At 38.6% G+C, this 21,069-nt stretch overlaps 1 protein-coding gene across 3 annotated transcripts in view; it reads right to left on the bottom strand.

Annotated features, from left to right (window-relative positions):
* Positions 1-21,069, bottom strand: part of RNF182 (ring finger protein 182) — a 65,707-nt gene that overhangs the window by 1,908 nt on the left and 42,730 nt on the right. Inside the window, exon 1 of one of the 3 annotated variants that reach the window (XM_036867759.1) lies at positions 3,210-3,747. The exons of 1 other annotated variant lie outside the window; for it this stretch is intronic. The gene's annotated coding sequence lies outside the window, so the exon portion shown is untranslated. Of the gene's footprint in view, positions 1-759; positions 1,025-3,209; positions 3,748-21,069 lie in introns of those variants that run through there. One more of the 3 variants, XM_036867761.1, reaches the window with a different exon arrangement.

Genomic DNA, 21,069 nt, shown 5'->3' with positions numbered 1-21,069 from the left:
AACACATTTGCAGTTATGTCTCCAAATATGAAGAATCGTGCACGTCTGGCTATCAAGAAGTACTCAAACTTCACCCACTTGCCTACAGAAAGCCTGATACAATCAACAGTCCTTAATGTTGACCCCTAGTTGCTATTACTACTGGCTCTGGACAAATGGCTGAAAGCTGATTTCACGTACACAGTGTGTTCTCATTAGTACTAATGGAAGGGAGCAGCAATGTGGGAAATCTCTAAATAATTTTTATTTTGCTTTAATATATGTGATCGGGGCGGTAGTACATTTGTCTTAAATTATGTTTTGCTTGGAAAAATATCAAAATGTAATTGAATTTCTGAGCAGACCCCCAAGCAATAACAGCAGAAGGCTGTCATAACAGTTCTGAGAGGGAAACTGCAGCTCTGCTAGAATTTTAAGTTTGTTATGGATCCTACTGCCTTAAAGAGAAGAGGCAGTGGGTAGGTAAACTTGGATGATTTTTGCAATCATGAATAATTGGTTTATGAATACATACTATCTTCCTTTTTCATTATGACTTTAGTTCACTTTTAAATTGACTTCATATAATACAAGAATGGATAGTATAATGGTTAGCGTGGCAAGATACTCTTGGTGGGAAAAGGAAGTCAATCAATAAATAGAATCTCTGGCATCAGCCAAAAAAATGTAGGTAGAGTTTTTTTTAATAGAGTTACCGTATATGAATGCATGTATTTCAAAATTGCTACCGTAAGCTAATTTCTCTGTATCCACACTTACATGCAAAAAAGAATATATAGACACAAGCATCAGCTCTTCTATCCCTTTTCCTTCCATGTGCCCTAAATATTCATTCCTCATCCTGATCCTGTTCAGGACACACGTGCCCAAGTTCTTGCAAAATGTGACTTTATCTTGCCACAGTTCTACCAAGCTGGCTTTTTATTCTCTTGGGGGATGAACATCTCCAGGACGACAGTCAAGGGACAAGAAGGAGCTCTATCCCTGTCACCACTCCCAGTCCTAGCTGCCTGCGGAGGATGGTCCCTAGTGCCGGGCAGGTCCCTAGTGATCCCGTTCCTGGACGGCTCCCATTCCATCAGCCCTCTTGGTAGCCGCACACAGACCCAAGGCCCATCCCAAGAGAACATGTTGTACTCTCTCTGCAGCTACCTTCCCACTCAGCCTTGCTGGAGCTGATGGTACCAGAAGAACTCACAGCAGTAACTGCCTCCATTACTGTCGAAAGGACTGATGTACGTGAAGTTGTGTGAATAAGGGAAAAAAAGAATGTAAGCATATACATAAAGACATCAGGAAAAGAGAGAGTAAAACATTCAGTGAGGATAAATAAGCACAATTACATCTATAGGCACAGAAAGCCAGAGTATAGATCTAGAAACACCAATAAAAGGCTTATGTGTAATGAAACTAGACCCCTACCTTACGTCAATCACAAAAATGAACTCGAAATGTATTAAAGACTTAAATGTAAGACTGGAAACCATAAAACTCCTAGAAGAAAATATAGGCACAAAGCTCCTTGACATGAGTCTTAGCAATGACTTCATTTTGAATATGACACCTAAAGCACAAGCAACAAAATCAAAAATAAACAAGTGGGCCTATATCAAACTAAAAAGCTCTGCACAGTAAAGGAAACCATCGACAAAATGACAAGATAGCCTATGGGATGGGAAAAAAATATTTTCAAACCATATATCTGATAAGTGGTTAATATCCAAAATATATAAAGAACTCGTACAACTTAATAGCAAAAAACCAAATAGTCTTATTTAAAAATGGACAAAGCACAGGAATGGACATTCTTCCAGAGAAGATATATGAATGGCCAACAAGTACATGAAAAGGTGCAGAAAATCACTAATCATCAGGGAAATGCAAATCAAAACCACAATAAGATATCACCTCCACACCTGTTAGAATGGCTATGATCAAAAAGACAAGAGATAACAAATGCTGGTGAGGATGTGGAGAAAAGGAAACCCTTGCACACTGTCAGTGGGAATGTAATTTGGTGCATCCACTATGGAAAACAGTGTGGGAGTTTCCGCAAAAAATTAAAAATAGAACTACCATATGATCCAGCAATTCCACTTCTGGGAATGTACCGGCAGGAAACAAAAACACTATGTCGAACAGATATCTGCACCCCCATGTTCACAGCAGCATTATTTACTATTTACAATAGCCAAGACGTGGAAACAATCTAAGTGTTAAACATGAATAAAGAAGTATATGTATATATACCAACTTCTTCATATATATATGATGGAATATTATTCTGCCATAAAAAAAGGAAATCTTGCCATCTACAACAACATTGATGGACCATGAGGCATTATGCTAAGTGAAATAAGTCAGACAGAGAAAGATAAGTACTGTATGATCCCACTTACATGTGGAAACTTTAAAAAAAAAAAACCAGACTCATAGAAAAAGAGGTCACTTTAGATTTGTGGTTACCCATAAGTGGGGCGGGGGAAGGGGGAATGGTACAAAGGCGGTCAAAAGGTACAATCTTCCAGCTATAAGATAAATAAGCACTAGGAATGTAATGCACAACATGATGACTATAGTTTTGACAATGTTGTATGTGGTATACTTGAAAGTTAAGAGAGTAAGTCTTAGGAGTTCTCATCAAAGGGAAGAAACATTTTCTCTTTTTCTTTTTTTCTGTATCTGTATGAGATGATGGGTGCTAATTAAACTTATTGTGGCGATCATTCCACAATATACGTAAGTCAAATTATTATGCTGTATACCCTAAACTTACAGTGCTGTATGTCAATTAGATGTCAATAAAACTGGGGAAAAATAAAAAATGTTTAAAAGGCGTATGCATATGTGAGAATACATTACACTGCCAGCATGTGACAATCAGCTGGTTACATTAATACTTTCTGTACCAAGCTTCTTACCATTAGAAGAGGAGTAAGAATGTTCTATGTTAGGCCCACCACAATTTTTAGTTCCTAATTCTGGGAACATAAGTTATTCGCTTAGGCAGTATTGAGCTGTCTAAGTGAATAACTTTATTTTAAATAAAGCTTTCTTTTTTCACAGAAACACTCTTCGTACCTTTGAATATGTTAAGATACAGTGTTATGATCATAACGTTCATATTTATAAAAATTCATATGGGGGCTTCTTGGTAACATGCAAAGAAAATACTAAATGTTCAAACATCCAATCAAAAAGATACCTACTTTAACTCTAAGGCGTTTTCTAGCAAACCCACTCCATCAGCTTGAAATACTTCATCAACTCCTGCCTCTGCAAGTGGCACTTCTGGGCAGGACTGGCTGAAAGCCTTGAGCTCTGGTAGCATCCCTGGAAATGGGACCAGCACAAGTGTTTCTTTCTAGAATGGCATAAACAGCACAGTGATTTCTCCTCTTGGGAGGATGGGGTACCAACCGCTAGAGTTCTTAAATATTTCATGTATCTCGTTATGATTCTAAGGTCCCCCAAAGAACTCAGTGGATTAATTTGATCCTCTAAAAGATGGGCATTCCAGCCCGTTCCCACCCTGCGTTCACTCCGTAATTGTGGGCAACAATTCAAATGTTGAATGAAAGAAGAAGCCAGACCCCAAAAAGCACATACTATATGATTCCATTTCTAGAAAGCTCAAAAAATAGGCAAAACTAAGCTGTAGAAGGGATGCAAGTTTAGATGGTAAAACTAAGAAGAGAAGCCAGGTTGTGATTAACATAAAAGTCAGGACAGCAGATGCCTTTGCGGTGGGGGGAGGAGCGGGGGGCGCTGCTAAGAGGCTGAGGAGGTTCCATCTCTTGACCTGGGTGGTGGAACCTTGTGAATGTCCACGTCGTGCTACACCACCAGGCAGGACATTTTTCTGTACTGGTGTCATCGTTCACAGTAAAAAGTTAAAAAAAAAAAATTCACGGCTAAATACATTAGCAACTTTGATAGCCCAGATTTTTCTGTCAATGGATATTTCAGATCAACTTATTTTTTTCTCTGTGATCTGTAAATTCATTCATTTTTTTCACAAAATTGAAATGTCAGTCATTCATTTATCACCTAAATATCCAAGCATCACTATAAATCAATATTAAAAAGGATGGAATCTTTAAGGTGAGCAAATCTGGAGCACTCCTTGATGGGAACAACTGCTAAAAGTATGTCTCACCAGGCACAGGGGAAAGAAGAATCTGGCATACTAAAACTGCCTTAAAAATAAATACATGTAATTATGTGAGGTGAGGGACGTGGTAACTAATCTTATTGTGGTAATCATTTTGCAATATATATGCGTATCAAATCATCACATTGTGAACTTTAAACTTACATAATGTTGTATATCAACTACATCTCCCTAAAGCTGGGGGAAAGAACAAATACAAAAGATTTTCTTTTCCTAGAAGAACACCTATTCAAATATCCGAAGCTGATATTTCTCATTAATTACTTAGGCCTTTGATAAATCATCTGGGGTAAGAATATACAAGGAGATAATGACCTACTATAATTCTTATAAATCAATTTGAGCTTTTGGGCAAATGACTATTTTCATTGCCCTACTTAGTATTTGACTCAAATCCACTTTCTCCACTACTCAATTCCTTTGATATTGAAGATGCAAACTTGGCTTGTATTTCGAAGCAGAGTCCCTCCAGTGGATATCTGTTGTCTGCCTACCTAGGATCTCTTTTTCTCCTTTAGACCACACTGCTTCCTTCCCAACTGCCGTGGCTTCTTTGGGGAAGTCTTCCCCTCACTCAAATTCTGTGGCTGTGGTTGGGTTGGTGCACTAGTCGCAGTGCCTCCCTTCTTTCCCACGCTGTGGATCTGTGACCCAGCTGGCTCATCACAGGACTCCACTAAACCCCCTGCTCACAAGGACCAGTCCGGGTGGGCAGGCGACTCAAACCAGCCCTGTCAAAGCTCCTTCCTAGGACTTTTTAAATTTGAAGCTTGGAGGAAGAAGAAACATGCCAGGGGCCAGGGGAAGGAACGTAGACCAGAAAAGGATGTATCAGGGAACTGTCATACCATCAAGAGGGAGACTAAGAGAGAATAAAGCCAAAAACAAAAAGAGGAGCCAAGGAAGGCAGGACGCAGAGATACAGACAAAGGCAAAAGACTTTTGATGAGAGCTGAACTGAGCCTCTGGACCTAATCGTGTGTGAGGCTCCCATGAGCCAATAAATCCCCGTTTTTGTTCATGCTAGTTTTTTTGGTAGGATTTCTGCTACTCACAACACAAAGAGCCAGGATACAATTGCCATGCTGCATTTGACTTTGAGAATTTATTGTGCTTTTAGAGCTAGGTTCCTGCTTAGTACTGCAGAAATTATAAATAAATAATGGAATAAAACAACCCAAAGCAAACAAGAGTTCTTTACTTTTAAACTTTCATTTGCACGTGTGTGCATACGTGCATGCCTGCACACACATACACACAAATTTATATACATAAACATGTAAAAGTCATCATACATATTGTTTCTTTATTAGTGGTCTGTGTGTGTGTTTTATTTGGTTAACTTCTCCTCCTCACTTCCCTCCACTCACATCAGCCTGAATGCCACACCCTTGCCCCCAGTAACCCATATTAACTACCTGCTGTGTTTTCTTCCATATATATTTCCACATGCATATATCTATCCATGTACATATAATTGTAAAGACACCATAAGCACATTTTTTCCATTGTTTTTTTCTAACTACTATACCCAGTTTTCTGCATCTCCTTTTTCCCACTCAATAATGGCTCAGAAAATCTCTCAATTCAACCAATACAGCCCCGAATTCCTTTTTTATCAGCTGTATAACATTTCACCATTTGAATGTATGTAATATAGCTCACCAATTCCTCCCCTGGTAAGCCTTCATGTATCTCCATTTTTTTCCCCCGACACTAACATTACTGCAGAATACAATCTTGTGATACACATCCGTGCATACAGGTGTTTTATTTTTTTTAAGAGAACAAGGAGTGGAATTCTTGGGTCAAACAGATATTACTCCTAACACATGTTGCCAGATTGCTTTCCAAAAAGACTGTAACATGTACTTCAACTCAGTAATATGAGTGCTCTTTTCCTCTAACAGCAATAGATGTTATTGAGCCTTATAATTTTTGCCAGTCTGAGGGGTGATGTATCATTATTTGAGTTTGACCGTTTTCTCATTTGTTGGCCACCTCTGTATTTGCTCATATGTCTTCATATTTTTTACTTATTTTTCTATTGGGTTGTTGGTCCTTTCAATTTATAAATGCTCTTTTTTTTTAACAAGTATTAAATTCTATCCTCTGTATTACAAACGCTTCCCCAGGGCTTTCCTGGTGGCGCAGTGGTTGAGAGTCTGCCTGCTAATGCGGGGGACACGGGTTCGAGCCCTGGTCTGGGAAGATCCCACATGCCGCGGAGCAACTGCGCCCATGAGCCACAACTACTGAGCCTGCGCGCCTGGAGCCGGTGCTCCGTAACAAGAGAGGCCGCGACAGTGAAAGGCCCGCGCACCGTGATGAAGAGTGGCCCCCGCTCGCCGCAACTAGAGAAAGCCCTCGCACAGAAACGAAGACCCAACACAGACAAAAATAAATAAATACATTAATTAATTAATTAATTAATTATTTTAAAAAAACACTTCCCCAAATTTACTATTGACTGGCTTTGCTTAATATCCTTTGAAAAGCAAAATATTTGATTTTTTGAACAGTCATATATTTATCTTTTCTCTTGCAGCTTCTGAGTCTCTGATCATAGTTAATATTATATCGTATATGCAGTTCCTAATATTGTACATATAGTTATTCTCTTACAAAATTTTTCGTGCCTTACTTTTAACTTTTATTTTTTATTTTTATATATGGTGTAAGGTAGGATTCTAATTTTCTTTTCTTCCAGGTCAATAGCCATCAGTGTCAATCCCATTTGTTAAATAATCCATCATTTTCTGATTAACTGAAATACAGTCTTTGTCATATATTAAATTCTCATGCATTGCAAGATCTATTTCTGATTTTCTATTGTATTCCATTGATCTATTTGTCTAGCCATCTGTCTCGACCATAATAATTTGAATACCATGGCTTTTTAGTATATTTTGATACCTGGTAAGTTATGTCTCCTCTAGGGAGTTTTTTTATTAATTCATTCAACTATTTATTAAGTGTCTCCTATGTTCCAGATACAGTTATAGGTGCTGAAGATTCAATAGTGAGCAAAATCCCTTCCCTCCTGAGCTTACATTCCAGTGGTCTGGAGGGAGGCAATGGAGGAATTATATTCTTGGCTACTGGTAGCACTTAACCTTCTGTTATAAACCTTCAGATCATTTTATCAAATTGAGAAAAAAACTGTTGGGATTGGAATCACATCAAATGTATGCTTCAATATTAAGACTTCCAATCCAAGAACATGGTAAGTCTCTAATTTGTTCACAATCTTGATCTATGTTCTTCAATAAGACATTTTCATTTTCTCCATGTTTCATGCCTTTCTTTTAAACTTATTCTTCAGTATTTTTAAGGTTTTGTCACTATTCTAATTTGTCCCTACTCTTTATTTCTAAGGGCCTGTTGCTATTATGGGGCAAGAAGGAGGCTTTTGATTTTGTTTATTTATTTTTAATCCAGCCACTTACCAAATTCTCTTATTCATTCTTACAGGATTTATTTGGAGTGTCTTGGATTTACAAGGTATACAATCATATCATTAGGGGGAAAAAAGATAGTTTTAGCTTGTCTTTTCCAGTATTTATTCCAGTTATTTCATTTTTCTTTTTTTAACAAACTTACCAGAAACTCTAAGACAAGGTTAATAATTCCCACAAGAATGTAAGCTCCATGAGTCACAGCCTTTTCTCTTCTTTATTCATTCCTGAGAACACAGACCAATACCCTGGCCCAAAGTAAGTGCTGAAAAAACATTTGTTAAATGAATAAGTCATAGCAATGTTGTTTAGTTCCTAATACTAACTGTAAATTTTTGTGTGTTTTGCTGTTTAGGATGATACTGTTGGTTTTGGTAAATGGCCTATTAATGTAGTTTCCATTCTTAATTTATACTTTTTATTAGTTGTGTCTATACATTTTATTAAATACTTTTTCAGCATCTATTGATGTAACCATGTGGTTTTCTAGCCCTAATTTGATCATGTGAGGGATTTCACTGAAAAATTTCCACTCGTGTTCTTGGAATAAACCCTACCTAGTCATACATAGTTGGGTCCTCAGATACACTGATGGGTTCTATCTGCTAATCTTTTATTTAGAATTTTACATCCATATTCAACATTAAATTGGTCTCCAGACTAGTTTTGTACTCTATCAGGTTTTGTAATTAAATGTATGCTTATTTTACAAATGAATTAGGGGCTTTTCATCATCTTCTGGAACAGTCCAAATAATGATAAAATTATTTGTTTTTTAAAGGTTACATAAAACTCAGCTGTAACTTCATATGATTCCTTGTCTTTTTAAATGGAAGCTCTTTAATCACTTTTCCAATCTCTTTTATGGTACTGTCTTATTCAAATTTTCCACTTTTTCCTGAGTCAAATTTAGACATTTATATTTGGCAAGGAAATAATCCATTTTTTCTGGTTTTTCAAACTCATTGCCATAGAGTTGAATGCAGTTATCGTTATCTTCTTTGAATTGCTCCTATAGCTCTGATTATGTCCTGTTTCTCCTTTTGTCTTGTAAATATTTTATTCTTTATTAATTTCCGAATCAGACACATAATCTTTATATCTATTTTATTGCTTCAAAGAACCAGCTATTATTAATGTATTTATCCTTTCTATTATTTTTTATTTCATTAACTTCAGCTTTTATCTTTATTATTACCTCTTTCTAAATTATTTTAGTTTGTTTTGTCATTCTTTTTTCTCATTTCATGATGAGACACACTTTGTCTTTATTCTTAAATAAGGAACACATTCAAAGGCTGTAAAATTTCCACTGGCTACAGCTTTCATTCTACCCTATAGCTTTTGGAATAAATCATGCTCCTTTTATTGATTTCTATATATCTTGTAAAGTGACTTTTGTCTCCTCCTTTGATACAAATGTTATAAAGAGTGATTTTAAATTTCCAAGTAAATAGTTTCTTTTTTATTACCTTCTCATTTATTTCTAATCTTACTGGATTATGATCAGAGAACAAGATCTATAAAAACCTCTTTTCCTTTGGCTTTGTTAAGGTCTTCTTTGTGGTCAAGTATACAATCAAGTTTTGTAAGTAATCCAGAACAGAATATTCTGTATTCGAGGGATGTAAGGTTCTAGCATATCCGTTAAATCTAACTTTTTTTATTTATTCAATTTCTCCATCTTAGGGGTCTGCACAAAGTTAAGATGGGTTGAGACAAATGAGAGAGGTTTATTAAAGTGTCTCACCATAACTGCATTTGCATTTCTAATACTGTGCTTTACAGATTTAGTGGCTATGTTATTTTATACATACATGCTTATTTATCTTCTTCATAAACTGTGCTTTTTTAGAATTATTATATAATTTCTTTCCTTATCCTATTTATGCAGTTAACTTAAATATAACTTAAATACTAAACCTCATATTGCTAGTTCTTCTGACTCTCTATATTGGCCTGAGATCTTTGTCCATCATTTTTTTTTTCAACTTCTATCACTTTGTTTCAAATGTTTCTTTAAAATACCATATACCTGGGTTTTGCTTTTTAACTTAGCCTAACAGTATCAAATTTTTAATGGGAAAATTCAGTTCATTCACATTTAATGTAAAGACTATTATATTTGAACTTATTCTTTCCTTCCCACTTGAGTTAAATGGTTAATTTAGAAATTTTCAAAAAAAAGAAAAGAAAAGAAAAATTTCCTCTATTATCTCTGCTCACCTTGAGGTATTTCTGATTAACTTTTTGTTTGGATGCTTTTTGTTTGATACTCTTTCCTTGAGTATTTTTGTTAGAAAATGGGTGATGACGTCTCTGAATTCCTGCGTAACAGTAAATGTCTTTTATCCTGACAGAGAGATGGCAGCCTGGCTATGCATGTGACTTGCAGGCTGCTGGCTTTTTGTCTCCGTTTTCTACAGAAGTTACTCCACTATCTCTAGCTTCAGATGTCACAGATAAGAAATCTGCTGCTTAGTCTGATACCCCTTAATGGTGGGTAATTTGTCCTCTCTTTCTGGAAGCTTTTAAGATTTTGCTCTGTATTCTTAAGAGTTCAAGAACTTTTCCAGTACACACAGAGAATTCATAAATCTAGTTTGGAACTTGATGAGCGATTTGAATGTACAGAGTCAAGTCTTGATTGTTAAGCTCAGAAAATTTGTTTCTTATATTTATTTAAGTATTGCCTTTCCTCCATCTGTCCTTTTTCTCCTTCTGGCTCTCCTGTTAGTCACATGTTATATTTCCTAGATCTGTTTTCTCTTGTGATTTCCATCCCTTTATATTTTAGTTCTGTGCTTTCAGATTCTTCCACTTCACCTACCTGGCTCCTCATTCAGGTCTCAGGGATGATCATCATCTCCTTCAATTCATTTACTGAAACGTTTGATTGGAAAAGCATGCCCTTCATCTCTAGGAAGTCTTCTTGTGCTTCATTTAAATCTCCTTATGTGCTCTTACTATTTTTTGTCCGCTCGGCGTCTGTCTCCAGCTGTCTCTCTGTTACATCACTGGGGTTCTGGTCTGATTGTTGGAGGACCCACGTGACTACACTTCCGTGAAAGGTGGGAGCGCGGTGGTCTCTACTCCTGTGACCTCACAGAGCAACAGCAGGCTGACACCAGGGTCCTGCCAAGTCACCAGGAGGGAAGTTTCTTGCAAATTTTCCTCACACCCTCCCAGCCTACAAGACAGGGAGGACTCACTCAGCCCAAGTGTTCACGTTCTCCTAGGTCTCTTGTGGGACACACACACACAAACACACTCACATACATACAGTGGGATGAGGGCAATTTTCAATGTTCCTCCCAGCAGTCCCCCAGCCTCTGTAGGTCAAGCTCTTTATAGCATCCAGTGCACTCTGGTCCTCCCCCAAGACTCAGCAGATGCCAATCTTCACTGCCAGCCCAGCCCAGCCCAACCCAGGAAGAAGGTCCTCACCTGTCCCCCCTCACCTCCAACTTCCACAGAGCTCAGGATTTCACCTGAACCCAGGGCTCTTTTGGCTCCAGGAACGGTTTGGGTCAGGAGAGCCAGAAACAGCAGAATTGAGACTGGCTGGCTAGGGAGCCACTGTATCTTGCTATCTTCCCAGAATCCTTGCCAACTGTAATCCCTGGATTTTTTTTTTTCAAATATTTATCCAGATGGGAAAGGTGGGAATTTGTGATAAAAGTTTAATTTGAGGAGACCACTGTCAGTCCTAATCACATTTAGTGACTATTGCATAAAGATATGTATCAAACTTTATTTATTTTAATCCCTAAGTTCATACCTTTTTTTTTTAATTCTCCCTTCTGCACATTCGTTTGTTTTCATTCTTCTGTAGCAAACTGTCTAACCCCAAGAATCAATAAATATGACACCCGAGAGTGTAAGAATCCTTTTACTTTCCCCTTGGATATCTCTCCTAAATTATACCTCTCAAGTTCTACATTTTATTTCAGAGAGTTGTATTAGCACACACCATTTATATCAAAAAGCCATTGGATAAGGATTCTTCATATTTTTCTATTTCAAAAACATTCATATCTACTTTTAAAAACTTAGACTGTTCAGGGTTTTTGGGGTTTCCTTCCCCAGCTTTTCACGATGTAACTCTTCTATTTCAATCTTAAATTTACTAGTAGACCATTTCACCTAAATATCCTTTGGCCTTCCCCCATCATGCGTAGGGGTAGTAATATGGCTACGGTAATTCTCCACAGCCCTGTACAGCCTTTGCAATGTGACTTTCCATTCAGCCCATCAATGGCTGGAGGAATCTGCTTCCCCATCCCTTAAATCTCGGCTGGCCTTGTGACTTGCTTTGACTAACAAAGTTGAAGCGACTTTGTGAGAGTTCTGAACCCTGGCCTCAGGGTGCCTTGCAGCTTCTGCTCCTGGCCTCTTGGAACTTTGGGCCACTATGTAAAGAAGCCCAGGCTAGGCTCCCTGAAGATGAGAAACCAGAAAGGGGGGGCCGGTGGGAGGACGGGGAGCCCAGACAAAAGCCAGACCAACACCAGTCATGTGAGTGACACCATCATAGACCAATCAGCCTCAGATGAACCACTAGTGACTACAGCCATTTGAAAGTGTGACCCAGAAAGAGACCAGCAAAAAAATCATCCCAGTAGAAAGTGCTGACCCACAGAATCATGAGCAAATAAAATGACTGCTGTTTTAAGCCGCTAAGCTTTGAGGTGGTTTGTTTTGTAACAACAGATAACCAACACATCATGCTAAACGATCCCCTTCCAAACTAATCCAAAGATAATCCAAAGCTAATCTCTGTCCCAAAGAAATTGTCTTCATTTATCCATGGCTATCATCCTACCTAGAGGACTTTCTTACACACTTTGAAACTGCCTAACCCTGTTGTTCTTGCACTTTTTGTTTGTGTTAGAAAGTTCTTGGTCAAAATAAAGTTCCTATATATTCTTCTGTATATAAACTTCTATAATTTTTACTATAATGACTTCTGTTAATTAAGAGAGTTTCTCTAAGAAGCTCAAAAATTTTAGAAACACTGCATAGCCTTCACAATAGTGAAGGGCACCATAATTCCCATTCAATAGATGTGTAAATGCCCATGAAAGGTAAGCATTTTTTCCAAGATTATATAAAAAGTCAGGACAAAGGGAGCTCAAAAAATAAGCCATCACTGTGATCCAATTTTTTGCCTGTCCAGGGCTCTATCCTGTGTCTCACCCCACTGTCCGTATGAATTATATTTATACGTCTCAGGGTGAGTTTAGTTTCTTCCAAGTATTTCTCATACAGTTTTCATTTAGCCTGAATCATGCTCACAGAGTCCATCAACCATTTTAATTTGTCATTAACAAGACAGGTTATATTTTTCCCCTTACGAAACAGCAACACTGCCAAGTTTTAATTCTCATTTCCTGGATCCTCCTCCCATCATAGAAAATCAACAGTATTAACATTGCTCCCTATTTGAGAGACAATACGTTTTAAAGGGCTCTCTAACCAAAAAACTGATACAAATTAAGCAACTGTCATTTTCATTATCTATGGTTCCTGTTTTTAGAGATGGTGCTAAAGACCTGGTTCTGTCTTTAATTTCTTTTTCTGCAAAATGGAACATCATTATTCAAACATAGTCGGTTTTTGTTCATCAGTTTTTATGACATCCTAAATTCTTTGACTAATAGTTCTCCCCTACCCCCAACATACGAGAGATTCTGACACTTCTAGCACCATCCTTCTTTGTGAATAACCGACACAGGACACTGGTTTTAAGCTCAGCTACTGATAAATGACACACACTTCCTATCTCGCTAATGCCAAATCTCTCATTCACAAAACCCTACACTCCAAATCTTAGTGTTTATGGCACTTGAGTCTCAAATTAAGATTAAACCATACATGTGGCATCTACCTTCAAGAAAGTCCAGTTCTTCCATCTAGAGATTTGTGAAGTTGGCTTCCAGTTAGAGTTTAAAAGACTCACATTACTGTTAATGATTACAGATCGTCAATAATACGCTGCTCTCCGTCCCAATTATTATAGTTCTCCCTTAGGGAACATTAACAATATTTAAGCTTTTGTATAGCGTGATAGGCTCAGATTTGGGGGTTTTGCTATGCCTTGACATTAAGAAAAATCCTTGTTATAATAAAAGGCTCTAACTTAGAAAACCCTGGAAGAAGAGGCTCAGCAGGTGCCGAGCGCTCATTCTTGAAGGATCAACAGCTGACTCTAAATGAATTTAACCTCCAACACCAATAACCCTTAATGGCTGCTTGGCAGCATTCTGAGCACTTCCAGAAAACTTGCCTCAGAGATTGAAACTCTTACTTTACCCCTCCTCCAAGACCAAGCAATTTAATTTGATGGGGAACCATAATCTATTTATTAGAATACAGCCAAGTTAATGACCTAGAGCTCCAGGCTGTAATTCTGGATGAGAGGCCACTATTTAAGCAGATGGAGAAGGGATTTACAATGCATCATTTGCCGGTGCTTTGAAACCAGTGAATGTCCTGCAATGAGGGAGAAAAGGCAGGTACTCCTCACCCTACGTATAGCCACGCCTGCAGCCTCAGGACCTGTGCAGCCAGAAGCGTGGCCACCGCTTGCAGGCAGCCTGAAATGGACTCAGGAGACCTAGATGTGGGGCCTGACTCCAGTACTGATACGTTATATATGATCTTGGACTAGGAGAGAACACCTGCCTCACAGGTTCTTGTAAGGACTCAATGAAATCATACGGGTAGAAATATTTTACATAAATTAGCACTATAGGGATGCTATTAGAAATTTAGAAATAATGTTTCCATTGACATTAAGTACTTCAGCATTCTAAACTGGCAGTAGATATAAGATACGCACCAAACACAGTATCAAAAGGTACCCAGGTTTTCTATCTATAGATAGAACATACAGCAAGTAAAACGTAATCTACCAAGTGTACAGGATCCTAATAATCTCCACTACCTGACGAGATGAAAAGGAAATTTCATTAGTTTTTTTTTTCTTCCTTATTCTATCTATATGGGGCACGAACAGATAATGTATAAGTCTTATAAGTTTAGGTTGCTTGCTTGGTACCTTACTCTTTACTTGGAAGAGGCAGAAGTATAACATAAGAAGATCAAGGGTTAATAGCAATATAGGTTGCAAATTACATTATTAAAAGTGACTGAGCCCTTTCCCATTAGACAAATCTCTTTGCTATTAATTCCTTTCCCCACAATTTCCCTTGGCCAAAATTTAATAAAACTCTTTAATCATATCAAGAAAGAATCAAATGATCAAAGAAACTAACATAGGTGTTTTGCACAATTTCTACAATTTCAAACTTAGGTAGAAGTAAGTTAATTATTTTAATGCTTGTTTCACTAAATGAAACTAATAACACACACACACACACACACACTCACACACACACACACACACACACTCACAAACACATACTCAAATGTTCCCTCTTCTTCCAAACCAATACAACTGCCTTTCTTTTGGAAGACAGAGGTGATATACCTACTGGTATATCGCCCACGCCCTTCCTCCTGAGGCCCTCTCTTCTCATCCCTGCCGGGATGCCGCGCTTTCCCGGCTCTCTTCCTGACCACTCTTTCTCGGTGTTCTCTACAGCTCCTCTTCTACCAAATCCCCAAGAACTTGGTCTTGAGCCACTGTTCTTCTTATTTGCAATCTTTCCCCCAGATCATCTGATCTGCTCCCACAGCTTTAAATACCACCTGACAGCTCCCCTGATTCTGTGTCTGCAGCTCATACCTTTCCTCTGAGTTCCAGACCGCCTACTGGACCCCTCCCCTTATATTCTTACCAACATTTCAAACGTAAATTAAATCTAGGACAAGTTTGGATCTTCACTTCTAACCACACCCAACACAGTTTCCCCATCACAATAAATGGCACCACCGATTCTCTGTTTTTCAGGCCACAGTCTAGGAGTCAGGTTTGACTGCACACTGCATCTCACTCCTCACGTCCAGCCCATTGGCGGCATGAGTCAATTCTACCTCCAAAGTGTGTCTCCAAGCTTCCAACTTCACCCAACATTTGATCTTATCCATTACGATACTGCCTCCTAACTGATCTTCCTGCTTCTATCTTGCCCTAGTACAAACTATTTTCTTTGCAGCAGCCAAATATGAGCTTCTGAAAATGTAAATTAGATTATATTTATATAGACATCACACTGAGGAGGTATACTTTGTCATTAAGGCTTTTACATTTTCTCTAAATGTTTCCCAATATACTAAGCAAAGCAGTCACCACTGTTCAATAGTTTTCCGTTACGCAGACAGTGGAATCCAGACTCCATACAGCAAGGTGCTCACTGTACAATCTGGCCCTTAGCCTTCCCTCCAGTCTCGTCTTGAGTCACCGCCCATATTGCCTTCCTGTCACATCCACCTTTGTTAAGTTCCAGGAACAGTCCAAACTCTTTCCTGCTTTAGGCTGATATGAAATGTCCTTGCCAAGCTCATTCCTTTTTATTGATCTCAACTTCAACAGAAAGTCCTCAAAGAGGGCCTCCCTAATTACAGGTATCCCCCACTTCTTGAAAGTTCACTTTATGTCACTTCCCTTTTCCAAAAGACCTACATTAATACCTGTTTTTGCTAATCGAAAGAAATCTATGGAGGATTTTCAATTTTATGAAAAAAGGCGACAAGCGAAAACAGTGTTCAGTGTTGGTTTTGCAGCAACCGTTACCGAGGCAGCGCGCACCCCAGCAGCAAGAGGGGCCCCACCAAGCTCCTTCCTAGGGACCGTGCTCAGCCTCTCAACATCTCAGCATCCAGCCGCCATAGCTTTGAACTGTGTCTGTGAGCATCTGTACTTTTCCTCAATTTATTTTGTGCAGCTGTTAGCAAGATGTGTCCTAAGGTCATTGCTTCTTCGCTTTACACCATTTCGGCTTAACGAAAGGTTTTATAGGAACACTCTACCTTCAGATAGCGAGGAAAACCTGTACCTTATTTTTTAAATTCCTTACCCTTTATTTTCTATTACAACACCCCGTTTACTTTCTTCAACAGACCTCTACAAGCCCAATTTGACTAATAATTCGTTTGTCTACTCTTGATGTCCACAACTAAAACGTCAACTCTAAGAATACAAGAGCCATCGATCCACTGTTTACCACTGTAGCACAAGCGCCTATCAGAAGCCAGCACAGAGCAAATACTCATTAAATACTTGCCACATAAATAAATAGACTGCGTTGTCTCCAAGACTCCTCCTATCTCTACCAATGTGTGATGATGGTACAACACACCCTTCAAAGTGTGGTGAAGTCAGCACATTGTCTTGGTAAATATTCTTGAATACTATACATTTTTAATCCAGATTTTTAAACTATAAATCTAACACCCCACCATTTCTGTAAAGAAATATTGAATCTGATTATCTGAACTCCCCAAGAAATCTTTAACTATAAAAGTATGTAAAAAAGAAAAAGAATGAAATATTGCCATTTGCAGTAACATGGAAAGACTTAGAGATTATCATACTAAGTCAAGTAAGTCAGAAAGGAAAGACAAATACCATGTGATAGCACTTATATGTGGAATCTAAAATAAAACACAAATGAACTTATCTACAAAACCGAAACAGACTCACAGACATAGAGAACAGACTTGTGGTTGCCAAGGGGTCGGGGAGGGGGGGGCGGAGGGATGGACTGGGAGTTGGGGGTCAGCACACACAAACTATTATATATAGAATGGATAAGCAACAAGGTCCTACTACATAGCACAGGGAACAATATTCAGTATTCTGCAATAAAGTATAATGGAAAGCAATATGAAAAAAAGAATGTATATATATGTATAACTGAATCACTTGGCTGTACAGCAGAAATTAACACAACATTGTAAATCAACTAGACTTCAATAAAATAAATTTTTTTAAAAGTATGTAAAAAGATTCATAAATCATAGTATCTAGAAAGCCCTCAATATATGTTAAACAAATGAATGAATTCTTTTATCTTCACCATTGAAAATCCCCAGTTTTCATAAATATTTATCCACTGTCAACTTCAGGTTTAGGCTCCTAGATAACCTTTAATAAAAGTCATAGACTACAACTTCTATAGGACTGTTTGTCTGTAAATGTCCAGACATCAATCTAAGGAGGCATTCTTTATCCTTAAAGCTTTTAAATTTTCTCTAAATGTTTCCTTATAGACTAAGCAAAAGTCATCACTAGTATTCTCAAAACTCACAGCTTTCTCAAAATTATAAATGCAGTAAAAGCTAGAAGGATGTTCTTGTTATAATATTATTCTAAAGTAAAAACAAAGTCACACAAATATTTTTCATCTCTCCCAAAAGTGTTTTGCTCACTTCCCGTAATTATAAAGAATGTATCATCTCTTTTGCATCATTAATAAAAATAGCTACAACATGTCCTGTAGCGGAGTACATTTATACTTACCGCAGTCCAACTGTGCTCTGACTCAGTAAAATGTGCCCAATCCAATTAATGCAATACTTCAATTAATAATGGGCAAAAAGGGCTTCCCTGGTGGCGCAGTGGTTGGGAGTCTGCCTGCCAATGCAGGGGACACGGGTTCGAGCCCTGGTCTGGGAGGATCCCACGTGCCGCGGAGCGACTGGGCCCGTGAGCCACAATTGCTGAGCCTGCGCGTCTGGAGCCTGTGCTCCACAACAAGAGAGGCCGCGATAGTGAGAAGCCCGCGCACCGCGATGAAGAGTGGCCCCCGCTTGCCGCAACTAGAGAAAACCCTCGCACAGAAACGAAGACCCAACACAGCCATACATACATACATACATACATACATACATAAAAAGAATGTAAGCAGACAAGAATAGCATTAAAAAAATAAATTAAAAAAAAAAATTAAAAAAAAAATAATAATGGGCAAAAAGATTTTTAAAGGAAAAAAAAATCACTTTCTAAATTCTACCACGTTTACTATATGCCTTAGTCCAAGCTTGGCAAGGAGAAACAGAAATATTAAATTAAATGTTATTGAATTTATTTGCCCTGAATGAGTTTTTGCAAAAGGCCTTTCCGCCTCAATCTTAATGAATGTGTCACTTTGCAACACAGCTACATAAAGTGGCTTTACTGATCCGCATATACTCAACTGTGAAGATTAGAATAAAGCAAAGAACTGTGATTTTTTTTAATGAGATAAAACAAACATTTCCTTCCTCCTGAAAAAACAAATGATATTTGTATAAGAAAAGAAGCACACTGTTAGGAAAGATAGTTTTACATTTATTACACATTAAGGTTAAGTGATCTTGTTGCCTGTCAGACATACCACTCACATTCTCAAAAGGCAAACACTGCTTCCCTTCTTATCGGCCCAGAAAATAATGGGTTTGCGGAAGTTTTTAAGTCATGAAAAAAAATTCCTCCTAATTTTATGGTTGAGAGAAAAAGGATTCAGCTGCTGGTATCCCTGAAGATGGTCAGAACTCGTCTGGAAAATCTTCCTGGAAAGGAGGGAAACTTGTAGTGTGACAAGATATATTGAATGGAGAAATGTCATAGAGTAGTCTAAAGCAAGGACAGCCAGCAGATACTGGGCCAGAGCAGAGACAGGGTGCAGCAGAAGATGGAAACAGAGAGGTACGGGAGGCAACTTTCAGAAGGTCTTAAACCCATCTTCAAAATCGTTTCACTGATCAAGCAGCCACTGGGAGCTCCATGAGGGATGGGACTACCTTTAAAAGGTACCTCAGGAACATGATGTATTCCCTTCTCTTGGATTTTATTTTCAGTTGTTAAAAAAAAAAAAGTCAAAGTTTAAACATCTCATCCTTGACAATAAATATAGAAACAAACATCAGAGCTCAGCAGTGGAGACAGAGTTCTAGAATCATGTGCATATGAGGAATAACTGAAATCATGAAATCAAGACTGGCAAACTATGAGCTTCCCAAGCAAGGAAGAGAGGCTTGGAGAGAAAGAAAGAGAGAAATGCTGAGGAGAGATAAAACGAGACTCAGGAACATTGCTAATGGGTCGGGAAAAGAGAAGAGAGAAAAGGAAGCAAGAAGAGGTTGAGAAGAAAAAATAAAGGTCATCCCTAAATCCAAGGAAAGAGAGGGTGACAAGTAGGTGTCAAAGCAGCAGCAGGTCAGTGACACAAACACATAAAGGAGACCTCACAAAACCACCAGCATCTAAGGGGGAAGACACACCACCATGGGTTTAGGGTGCACGTTTGGCCACAGCAGACAGAAAATGCAGACAGTGAATCTCAATAGCTAAAGCAATGGAGAAAGGAAGTGAGGAGAAGCATCAGAAGAGTCCACTGATTTAAGTGAAATACGGATGACAAATCAGGAGAGAGCATTTCCGTATGTACAACAATGTTAAATTTGAGTTCTTTAAAACTGTCCATTCTTTTTCCACTAGGCACTAATGAAAAACCAAAGGGTATTAAATCAAATTTCAGACTGTAGGCTAACTAAATAATATTCCACTATGAACATTTAAATGTCAATTTTGCTTTTAATAGCAGTGACCTAGTCATGATTAAAAACAAGTGTTTTGGGCTTCCCTGGTGGTGCAGTGGTTGAGAATCTGCCTGCCAATGCAGGGGACACGGGTTCGAGCCCTGGTCTGGGAAGATCCCACATGCCGCGGAGCAACAGGGCCCGTGAGCCACAACTACTGAGCCTGCGCATCTGGAGCCTGTGCTCCGCAACAAGAGAGGCCGCGATAGTGAGAGGCCCGCGCAACGCGATGAAGAGTGGCCCCCGCTCGCCGCAACTAGAGAAAGCCCTCTCACAGAAACGAAGACCCAACGCAGCCAAAAATAAATTAATTAATTTAAAAAAAAACAAGTGTTTTAACACAGATTAAAAACCATGTAAAACTTCGAGAAGGAATCTAATTGCTGAATTTGAAAAACATTGTTTTTCTTACCTAATAAAACTGAAAAGTAGAGCATCATGGATTCTACAGCTGCAGACGGAGACCACTGATTTATTGTATAACAAGTGTACATCAAAGACATTCTGCAGGACAGCTAAAAACGCCTAGGAAGTGCCACATGGCTGCAGTGTGACTATTAAGACACTAGCCACTAGGCTCTCCTGTGCATCTACAGGGCCTAAGTCTAGCAGGACTGAAACATCAAATATGTAAAAAATCAGTAATTTCGGGACTTCCCTGCTGGCACAGTGGTTAAGAATCTGCCTGCCAATGCAGGGGATACGGGTTCAATCCCTGGTCCGCGAAGATCCCACATGCTTTGGGGCAACTGAGCCCATGCGCCACAACTACTGAGCCCGTGTGCTGCAACTACTGAAGCCTGTGCACCGCAATGAAGAGTAGCCCCCGCTCGCCACAGTTAGAGAAAGCCCGCACGTGCACAGCAACAAAGACACAACACAGCCAAAAATAAAATAAAATAAACACATAGAACATTTTTTTTTTTAAATCAATAATTTCACGATGGT

Source organism: Balaenoptera musculus, chromosome 11 (genome assembly GCF_009873245.2).
Source record: "Balaenoptera musculus isolate JJ_BM4_2016_0621 chromosome 11, mBalMus1.pri.v3, whole genome shotgun sequence".
In the NCBI taxonomy this organism is placed as follows: domain Eukaryota; kingdom Metazoa; phylum Chordata; class Mammalia; order Artiodactyla; family Balaenopteridae; genus Balaenoptera; species Balaenoptera musculus.
This window is presented reverse-complemented; position numbering and strand designations above follow the sequence as displayed.